This window comes from Benincasa hispida, unplaced genomic scaffold, assembly GCF_027475165.1.
Source record: "Benincasa hispida cultivar pf3 unplaced genomic scaffold, pf3_genome.v1.1 HicScf891, whole genome shotgun sequence".
NCBI classification, from domain to species: domain Eukaryota; kingdom Viridiplantae; phylum Streptophyta; class Magnoliopsida; order Cucurbitales; family Cucurbitaceae; genus Benincasa; species Benincasa hispida.
In genome coordinates, this window is record NW_028327033.1 from 701 (window position 1) to 12,723 (window position 12,023).

The window sequence follows — 12,023 nt, forward strand, 5'->3', positions numbered from 1 at the left end:
GCATTATCTTGGTGTAGAAGTGCTCTCTCTTTTAGCAGCTATAGCATGAGCTATCTTCTTTCCAATTGGAGAAGCTTTGTTAACTTCTTTGGATTTGATTTACTCCCATTTGTATAATGTCATAATACTGTGAAATTGCTTCCTAAAAGAATAATGTGGTAACAGTTGCATCTTTCATTAACTATTAACTTCATGTATTTGCAGGTTGAAAGAGAGAGAAATTTACTTAATTCTAAGTTAGCCGAGTTTGAGGCCCTTCTTCATAAGCCATATGTAAAACCAGCAAATCGTGCTCCTGGCAACCAAAGCTCATTTTCGGGGACTAATTCTCTTTCAAATCTACCAAATGCTCAAATTAATACTCCTTCATTGTCAAGTTTTAGCCAGTTGGGTGCATCATTTAATATGGGATTTGGTGCTAGGTAAAAAGACAAATAGCTTGATTTTATTGTTTATCTAGGGATTGTATGTAGTTCACAAAATTGTTTTGATGCTACGCTGTCACTGTAACTCTCTGGGGCTTACATTTTAAGAATTTATTTCACAGGCCCTCTAATCCACCTAATAGTGTATTTGGTCAGCCAGTTCAATTCTCAAGCCCCCTGCAAAACTTGAGTGCATTTGGAATGACCAATTTTCCATCAACAAGTGTTGTTGCAGTTGGAGGTGCGTTCTTGAATCATTGTAGAAGTATATGTGTTTAAACTTTTTTATCAGATCCTTCGAATGATCATTTAGCTTTCTTGAATAGAGTCTGGTTGCCTCAAACAACCAACCCAATTTTTTAATCATGAACCCAATTTTTGTCTCATCAAATTCGACTGTAGAAGATGTCTAGGTCGATAACCTGTTTTTTGGAAAAGAAAGATTTATGTAAGATATTGTCTATCATAATGTGTAGAAATGGCATGCAAATGGAAAGTCAGGGCAATTAAACTTAAGGACTCTAACGTGTTCAAAATCACCAAATACATCCATGCTCACACATGTCAAAATTTTTTAAGGAAACATGATCAGAAACAAGGTAGGAGTTGGGTTATTGCTGAATTAATGAAGTCCAAGTATCAGGATGTTAGTCGTGGATGCGCATTGTGCATGATCTTCTTATGGATGAATAAGAATAATGTATCAATCGTCTACAAACCAAACACGTTGATGTGTCATTTCTATTACGTAAATTATTGTTTGACACTAAACATTTAAATAAATGAAATGTACTTGCATCGTCATCCATAAATATGGTTGACTTCAACAAGCTCTTGAACAATGGCTTCCTCTGCATCGATTGGACTGTCATCTGTACCTAATGAATTCTCTTTGGTGAGTCAATATAAGTTGTGAACTGCACTTTGAACTTCACTGGGATCTTCGACATCGAGTTGTATGGCCTAATCTTTCGCTTCTTCCTTCTGCCTTGTTGGGCAAACGCAACTTCCATGGGGCCTGCCTTTTCCTCAGAGCCCTTTCCGATTAAGCTAAAATAGGATCGGGCAACAAAATGTGGTAAAAAAAATTATTTTTTCTTATTAATCCTAGGAGGAAAGGTCTTAAATAGAAGAAATACCCAATTACAAATAAGGAAAGAATAAAATACAACAAATATACTACAATAAGTACAATATAAAATTTCACAATAAAGGAAATAATCAACACTCCCTCTCAAGCTGGTTTGAAGATAACATTCATAGCCAGCTTGTCAATCAACTTGTTGAATTGCCACTTTGGAAAACCTTTGGTTAACACATCTGCAATTTGCTCTGTTGTCGGGAGAAAGGGAATGCATATTATTCCTGCATCAATCTTTTCCTTTATGAAGTGTTTATCAACTTCAATATGTTTGGTCCTATCATGAAGGATTGGATTGTGGGCAATGGAAATTGCTGACTTGTTATCACAATAGATGCGTATGGGCATTGTCTGAAAGAAATTCAATTCTTCCAATAGTCTTCTTATATGTCCTCACAAATACCATGGGCCAATGCCCTAAATTCTGCTTCAGGACTTCTTCTTGCAACCACACTTTGTTTTTTACTTTGCCAAGTAACCAGATTTCCTCCAACAAAAGATCAATACCCCGAAGTAGATCTTTTATCAGTCGTGCTTCCTGCCCAATCAACATCAGTATAAACCTCAATGTTTAGGTGGTCATGCTTCATGAATAATATTCCTTTTCCTGGAATACTTTTCAAATATCTCAAAATTCTATAAATTGCTTCACAGTGAACTGACCCGGGAGCATGCATGAACTGACTTCTACACTAACTGCGAAAACAACGTTAGGACGTATGTGAGAGAGATATATGAGTCTTCCTACAAGCCTCTGGTACTTTTCCTTTTCTTTTACTTCTTTTTCAGTTGCAGTAACCAATTTTAAATTTTGCTCAATAGGAGTTTCTGCTATCTTGCAACCAAGTAAATCTGTCTCATTCAGTAGGTCAAGAATATACTTCCTCTGGTTGACAAGAATGCCATTTTTAGATCTGGCAAACTCCATTCCTAGGAAATAATTTAAGGTTCCCAGGTCCTTGATTTGAAAATCATTAGCAAGGTTTTTCTTCAAGATATTCAGTCATGTCTCATCATTACTTGTAAGAATGATATCATCAAGATATACTATCAAAACGACCAACTTACCACTTCCAGTATGTTTATAGAACATAGTATGATCAGCTTGACTTTAACTGAATCCATAGCTTGTGACTGCCTTTCCAAGCCGTTCAAACCATGCTCTGGGAGATTGTTTAAGCCCATATAATAATTTCTTTAACTTGCACACTTTGTTAATCCTGAGATCCACCTCAAAACCAGGTGGCAAGTCTATAAAAACCTCTTCTTCAAGATCCCCATTGAGAAAGACATTCTTCACATCAAGTTGATAAAGAGACCAATCAAAATTAACTACCATAGATAACAAGATTCTAATAGAATTAATTTTAGCTACTGGAGCAAATGTTTCTTGATAATCAATGCCATAGGTCTGGGTGAACCCCTTGGCAACCAATCTGGCCTTGTACATTTCAATACTACCATCAGCTTTACATTTTACAGTGAACACCCATTTGCATCCCACCGTCTTCTTATCTTTTGGTAGTTTGACTATGTCCCATGTACAATTTTGTTTCAGTGCATTGAACTCTTCCATCACTGCTAATTTCCAATTCAAATCATTTAAGGCTTCCTGTATATACCTTGGAACAAATAGGTTGGTTATTTTGGATGTGAAGGCTTTATGACAGTCGGACAATCTATGATAAGAAAGATAGTTTTCAATAGGATATTTGGTGCATTTACGAGTACCTTTCCTATGAGCAATTGGAATATCAAGATCAGAGACATCAGGTAAAGGATTAGAAGGAGATGAAGAACTAGGAGAAATAGGAGTAGAGTGTCTAATACCTGGATCTTCAGGATCATTCATCGGAGTATTTGATTGGTCCTGTGATAAGTCAATTGTCTGATCTCGGACTCTTTGAGTCAAGTTTCTTCTAGTATAAACCTGAAGTTTAGGATTTCGACTTGTAGAGTCATTTTGTAGTGTTTCTCCCCCTGAAGAAGAACTCTCCATACTTGGTGTCGAAGGACTAGAGCTCATAATGATAGGACCACTGATGTTTGGGAGAGATAAAGTATCCCAAAAATTATCTTCAAGGTTAGATATCTCCCCCTGAAGAAAATTTGGGCCAAAAAAAGGTTGATTTTCCAAAAAAGACACATCCATACTCTTAAAATACTTGTGGGTCAAAGGATCAAAACATTTGTAAGCTTTCTTATGAGAAACATAGCATTCAAAAATGCATTTAATGGCTTGAGGATCAAGCTTAGTTCGAGAAAGAGGAGAAGTATGGACATAAGCAGTACACCCAAAAAATTTAATTGGTAAATCAGAAGATAGCCGATTATTAAGAAAAAAACTCATTGAAGTGATTAAAAGGAGTTTTAAAATTCAAAACCTTAGATGACATTCGATTGATCAGATATGTAGCTGTAAGAACAGCATCACCCCACAAATATTTTGGAACATTCATAGAGAACATAAGAGCACGAGCAACTTCAAGTAAGTGTCTATTCTTTCGCTTAGTAATGCCATTCTACTGAGGCGTGTCATGACATGTAGTTTGATGAAAAATGCCCTTTTCTTGCAAAAAATTGGTTAATTGTTTATTGAAATATTCAGTGCATTATTAGAGTGAAGAATTCGAATTTTAGTTTGAAATTGAATCTTTATCATATTGTAAAATCGAACAAAAACGTCTTTTACCTTTAACTTTTTTGTTAACAAATAAAGCAAAGTTAAATGAGTGTGGTCATCTATAAAGGTAACAAACCAACGCTTACCACTATGAGTTAAGACTTTAGACGGACCCCAAACATCAGTTTGAATTAAGGAAAAATGTGATGGAACCTTGTACGGTTTAGGCAAATAGGTGGATCGATGATGTTTGGCAAAAATGCAACTTTCACATTGAAAAATTGAACAATCAAATCCTTTAAATAAATCGGAAAACAGATACTTTAAATAAAAGAAATTTGGATGCCCTAATTTACGATGCCAAAGCATGATAGTTTCTTTAACAGAAGGAGAACAAACACTACTCAATCCCTGAACTTTTTTATGACTAGCAGAAACTTCATCAAAGTAATAGAGACCATCAATCATCCTAGCACGTCTAATTGTCCCTCACGATTCCTGATCCTGAAAGATAATGAGTTTTACAAAAGATAACACGACGATTAACATCCTTAGAGAGTTTACTAACAGACAACAGGTTACAAGCTAATTTTGGAACATGAAAAACAGTACGTAATATAAGTTTTGTAGTCAAACGAATAGTTCCTTTTCTTGCAATAGAGGTGAAGCTGCCATCGGCAATGCGAATTTTTTCATTGTAATACATAGGAGAATATGATTCAAATAAACAAGAGGAACTAGTCATATGATCAGAAGCTCCAGAGTCTATAATCCATGGAGATGAATTAAGGCAAGAGAGAGCTTGAGGACAAGTACCTGATTGTGTCAAGGAAACACTAGGATTACCAAATGATAAATTGGTCTGTAGTAGCTTCAGAATTTGATCAATTTGCTCTTTATTAAACGGATTGGAGTCAACAACATTAACATTAGAGGCATGTTGCTTAGAATTTTTCCAATTCACAAGTTTTCCATGAAGTTTCCAACAAGTTTCACGTGTATGTTGAGGTTTATTGCAATGGTCGCACCAGACACGAGGCTTTTCATGTGGCTTATTGGATTGATTAGAAGCCTTCATTGCAGTATTTTTGGGTTTAAAAAATTTTGTTACTCTGATACCATGCTAAAAGAAATATTATTTTTTCTCTTATTAATCTAAGGAGGAAAAGGTTTCTTAAATAGAAGAAATACCCAATTACAAATAAGGAAAAAAATAAAATAATTACAAATAAGGAAAGAATAAAATACAGCAAATATAATACAATAAGTACAATATAAAATTTCACAATAAAGGAAATAATCAACAAAATGAAATCATCGTCATTTTTCTACAAGCTACATGAAAAAAAAAACATTGATAAGAGCATGCCACATTTTCCCTAAACCACATATTGCATGGATAAGAGCATACCTCGATTTTCAATTTCGACAAATGAACATCGGACAAATGAGCCACTTCATCCCCACCTGATGATACTTCAATTGGAATAACATCGTCTCGCCCATCACCGTGTGTATCTACATCACTCGAATGTGTCGGTGGGTCCTCAACATGTGGATCAACGACATCTGAATGATCAACATGTGAAATCTCGACATGCGGGTGCTCAACATGCAGATCCTCCGAAAGTGGGTCTTGGGAAAGCAGATCCTGCTATGACAGACCTTCCCCAGCGGCATAATAGTGTTGAGAATCAACCGACTTACCCTACAAATTGGATGAAGAATATTTATATATAAATGTATAAAGTTCGTTTATTTTGTATGTTATTGAATAAATCAGAGTACATAATCAACCTTTCACCATGTGTATAAATAGACATCAAGACAGGGACGGATTTAGTATGGGTCTAGAGGCCATAGTATCAAAACCACTACCTTCTAGCCCCCTCTAAACCTAGGTTCAAGCCCTACTTATTACATTTATTTTTACTAAATTATATAAAGTTCCCCGTCAACAAAATTTTTGGATCTGCTAATGCATCAAGAAACCATCAAAGGAAAATACATAAATGAAAAATACCCAAAAAGAAAAGGGAAATTATTTTAAATGACAAAACCGCTAAAACTATTTACAACTAATAACAAAATATCACAGTTTATTTGTGATAGACCGCAATAGACAACGATAGACTACTATCATAATACAGATATATGCAGATAATAGCTATCGTTGTCTATCATAGATAGACTATGATATTTTGCTATTAATGCAATTATTTTGGTTCATTTTCCTATATTTGAAAACGGCCCAAAAGGAAAATAATAATGGAAAATAATAATTAATAATAAACTCTAATTTCCTTTTAACACTCTTCCTCAAACTCAAGGTGGTAGAATGACAAATAACTTGAGTTTGTAAAGATAGCTTTCGAAATAAATCAACAGATCTGAGATGGAAATTGAAATCCACAAAGTAGACTGGAAACATAAACCCGCGAAGAACAGAAGAAAACCTTTGGGCTGGATAAAAAGATCGAGAGATCGATAACAAAACCTACAACAACTTCTGGGTTGAAAACAAAGATCCTCATAGAGAGATCTACAACAAAACCCACGAACAACTTATTTGAAAAGGGAACATAAATCCACAAACACAAAGTTGAAAACAAATCAGAGACCGAAAATGAACTACGCAGTGAATCAAACTGAACTAGACTGGTCAAACTAGGCAGAGTCGGGCAGACTGAATTGAACCAAAAATAGGTTGACTGAAATTGAACCGGTCTGAAAGCTGAAACCCATGAAAACTGCTAGTCTAACAGAAACCTATGGTCTAACCCGAGTTGATGTGCGAAGAAAATAGGGGAGGGGAGAGGATCTGTGCATGTGACTAGGTCTGACAACGTCAATAGGGATCCGAGCAGCAGCGGATGAAGAGCTAAGGCGGTGGATTTGAGCGTGAAGCATTGCGAGATAGGCTGGGCGACGACAGCAGGGATCAAGCCAAATATGGGTAGCATGCGAATTGATGATAGCGAGTGAGTCTGCCTCGAGGATGGAAGGGATCTAACAGATCTTGGTATGATGGAGGATGGCTGGCAGATTTGAAAATCGAGGATGGAAGGGATCTAACGGAGGTTGGACGCGGCATAATAACTATATTAAAACCTAATGGGCGATGGGTTTGCCTCCGTCGACGTCGATTAGTAGAGACAAAGAATGGATAAGGCTTCGGCGGCTAGGGTTCAATGAGATAAAACCTAATGCTTTCAAACCATGTTAATTTTGTATATTATTGAATAAAGCAAAGTACATAATCAACCTTTTACAAGGTGAATAAATAGACATCAAGAAATCACAAAAGGAAAATACATAAATGACAAATACCCAAAAGGAAAATAATAATGGAAAACAATAATTAATAATAAACCTTAATTTCCTTTTATCAACGACATCTGAATCATGAGCATGTGAAGTCTCCACATGTGGGTGCTCGAATCTGTAGGGCAGGTATTGGGTAAGCGAATCTTGGTATGACGGACCTTCCCTAGTGACATAATAGTGTCGAGAATCAACCGACTTACCCTACATATTGGATGAAGAATTTATATATAAATGTTTAAAGTCAAACATGAATATTGAAGGATCAATATATGATAATGTAGTAGAAAAATCATTATCATGTTCTTAATGAGCTTAAGCTTAGCAGTGAACGAGGATTCCATGCGATCCAATCGATCACGATTCATTTCAGGTGCTAGCTACAATCGTACGTGATCTTCTGTCCAGCAGTCGGAATCTGGATATCCGGGACCCTCATAACTGTATCGTTGTAGCTAGACCCATATCGTCTTGATCAACACCTCTCGTTTGATCATCAACCCTCCAAAATGCATCCACCCTTTCATTACCCTCACCCGTTAATGGTGCATCACTCACATCCTCAACAGGTTCTTGGTACCCATCCGCGCATGGTAGGTCAATAAATTGACTGATATAAGCCAGCTTCTCATCAGTCGGAACAAGGTCTATTATTCAACCCCGCATGTAACCATAATGTAAGATATGAAACCCTAGATCCTACAATATGAAATACAAACAGTAAAGAAGAAAGACTTAACGCTTGAGAGCCAAACACCTGGTTTTGATTCACCTTCGACCCAGGAGAGTACGTGCAACTCCATCACAGGATGCACGGCGTGGCATCACTAGACGACCTATTGGCCACCTATCCACTAAGCGACGATAAGGTCTCATATGCCCAAACCTAACATATTAAACAACAAATGAAAAACAGTTTTGACACGATTATTGTTATTTACCAGTAACAAATATCATAAGGTACAATCAACTGACTTGGAATGCGAATGGAAATACACATAGACTATACGACTCAAACGACTCACTATTAGCAGGCTTCTTCTTGTATATTGCTACTTTCTCGTTTAATGCACCCTTTAAGCTACTTGGACTCTTCTTGAAAATCATGTTGCCCTAATCATAGCTGCAGAACTCCTCCCAGTCGTCAATTACACTCAACATGGTCCTCGTGTTGCCTCCATTCCCTATCCATCATAGCCAACTCAATGAAGTAGAATATGACCATCTTCACTACATGTTAGGGATGTTCAAATGACCCGACATCTTGAACAACCCAGACTCAATCAAAACGATAAGGGTTGGGTTGGGTTGGGTTAGTTTTGTTTTTGGGTTGGGTTAGGATGAATTTTTTCTTAGGTTGGTTTGGGTTTAGGATTGAATAAAAAGGAATTTGGGTTGATTCAACCGAACCCAAATTACATATATATTAATAAAACATATATATTTCTTTTAAAATTGATAAATTTGTGAATTCTTTATGTTTTTCTTTTAAGAATGTTTGTTTTTTTTCATAAAGTTTATAATAGATATTATAGATATTTGATAGGTAAAAATTTAGTTTCATGAGATTTTAGTTATTAGATATGTGTTGTAGATAAATTTAAGTATTTTAAGTTAAGGAAAAAAAATAATAACTCGATAACCCAACTCAACCCAAATTTTGAGGGTTGGGATGAGTTGGGTTGGAGACAATATTTGGGTTATTTGGGTTGCCAACCTGGTTGGTCCAAAAAAACGCTACAACCCCACCCAACCTAACCCAACCCAACCCATGTACACTCCTACATGTCATCACTCTCAAACTCATAGTCTGGAAATTTCATGTCCAACTCCATCCCATTCATGTCAGTCCTGTCGACCAAGTACAACCTCTTGAGCCTATGAGCTCTATCCTTGTCAAACTCAACTTCACGTGTTGCATCATAAACCTGTCAGTATGTCAAACTGCTCCCGCCCATAAGACACTTTCCTCCCTAACAACTTAAAGCTAATAGTGTCTTCCCTTTCCTCCTTCACCTCTCTCGGAAGAATATAATGGCAGAGGGACCCACCGAAAACAAACTTCAAGTCTAAAAAATGTCCAAAAACTGTTTGCCTAAACATATAACTGTCTAGGCGTTAACTTCTTATGACAGAAATTGTTTGCTCCAAATGGGAACAATAGGTCAAATTAGCAGGAAAATAGTCTGAAGTGCAGAATTTTGGTACCAAAGTCAACTATAACGCAAGAAAGATGAAATCAAGAAACAACCACAAAAAACCATGAAAAATATGCAAACTTCTATAAATCCCAAGGCAATCTCGGCCGAAATCGTGTCCCGAGATTTAACACCTCAGATGCCCTAAAACACCCAAAATCATTTTTAAATCTCGGGACAGGTTGCATGAATCTTGGGCCATATTCATTCAAATCCCGGCCGAGATTTAAAATAATCTTGTGTGAGATGATGCTCAAAAACCCATAAATTCAATGTAAACAGACAAATTACAAACAAAGACAACAACCAATATCCAAAAAACACAGCAGATTTGTCGAAAATTTTTCAGCCAAATACTAAACCTTAAGAAGTTTTGGAAATTAAAAACCAAATGTTTAACTAAACAAAGAGTGAAATTCCTCTGCTAAGAACCAACAACAAACCAATGCAACTAATCTTGGAGATGGATAAAAGCTTCAAACAAAAACTCTTGATGAAGAAGAATGAATGTCTGAATCGACGGTGTAGACTGACCCTTCAGTTTTAAGCATGAGGGATATTTTCATCCTTTCACATTACTGATCTATTTGAAATTGTAACATTTTGATTAAATCTCGGGACATGATCTTGGCCGAGATCTCCCGAAAAAAAAAAATCTTCGAACGTGTTTTCTTAAAGTGTGATATTTTTAAAATGGCAAAACTTCGTGAGGTTATTTTGGACAATTTCTTGGAGACACGGGATATATTTTGAAAAAAAAAAAGAAAGAAAGAAAGAAAAAGGCCCAGCCCATTTAGAAACTCCATCAAATTTTAATTTTAAACAAAAAAATGGTCATTAAAAGTTAAAAACTAAAAACTTTAACTAGCCTTCTCTCCCTTCTATATTTTATTCACGAGGAAGAGAAAGGAAACAACAGCAAACACCGCCATCGGCCTTGTTTGCACTAGTCCTAGCCTCCCAGTTTTTGTTAGTATTTTAATTTTCCCCCCTTAACTTCCTATAAGTTGAACTAAATTAGAAGTATTGTCAACAAAATTAAATTAGCATCAAATTTTCGTGGTTTCCTAACATTACTCTTCAAGGTTCAACTAAATTATGCATTTTTGGTGGAGTAAATTAGTATTTTTTTTAATATTAGATTTACATGTATCCTAAAAAAAGAATGTATCCTCGATTCTTCGATATGTTCATGTGCTAGTTATTTAGAAATTGATGTATCATTGTATACGTTTGGCTGTGTCCATGCCCATATCTAGGTTTCCTTAGGCCCCAACATTGAAACACGAGCTGGTAAAGAAAAGCCAAATCAAGAATGTGGACGAAACTCATAATATTAATCCTCCCATAAGAAGTCAACCAGGCAAAAATATTAATCTCCAGTGTTTTACCTTTCTTTTAGTGAGGTAGAATCTGACGAGTTATCCTATAAGATTGATTGAAGTACGCATAAGTTAATTGAGACACGTCCATATAAAAAAAAAATTACAATAGTTAGAAATTTATTAGAATATTGTTGATTTCTCTTGTTTAAAATTTCACAAACTTTGGTCAGAGTGTTTATATTTTAACTAATATTTTTTTATAAAAGATATTTTAACTAACTTAGTCATGCTCTAGTTGGCGGGAAAAAAAAAATCAATCATGAAATCAAAAATAAATTCAGAAATTATATCCATATTCAAAATAAAATAAATATTGTATTATAAAAGAGAAAAAATATATTATCAAATTAAATAATTGGTCTTTCTACTTGAGGCATGATTTCAGGATGATAATAATAATAATAATAATAATAATAATAATAATAATAATAATAATAATAATAATAATAATAATAATAATAATAATAATAATAATAATACATTTGTTTAGATGATTCTTGAGTCAATTTGAAATCAAGTGAAAATAGCAATAAATCATTATTATAATTTAGGTTTAGAATTCATATTATTATAACAATCTTATTGATGCACCTCTAACATTTTGGATTTTCTTAAAAGAATCTACGTTATAAAAAAGTTAAGACGAGAGAAATTTTAACTTCTCTTTGTTCCCTTAACTTTTACAATAACAACTCTTTTGACCTTATACTCACACCTCTTTATGTTTTTTTTGTTCACTACTTCTTCTTCTTCAAATTTTAATTTTTCATTCTACTTTTATCATCATATATTTCAATAATTCTATTTTGTCATCACATTATTTCCTACTTTTTTTTTAATCTTTCGTGTATTTTTTATTTAATTTTACATTCTCTTTTTATTATTAAATTTTTCAACAATTTTTTTTGTTCTCGTGTCCTTTGTTTT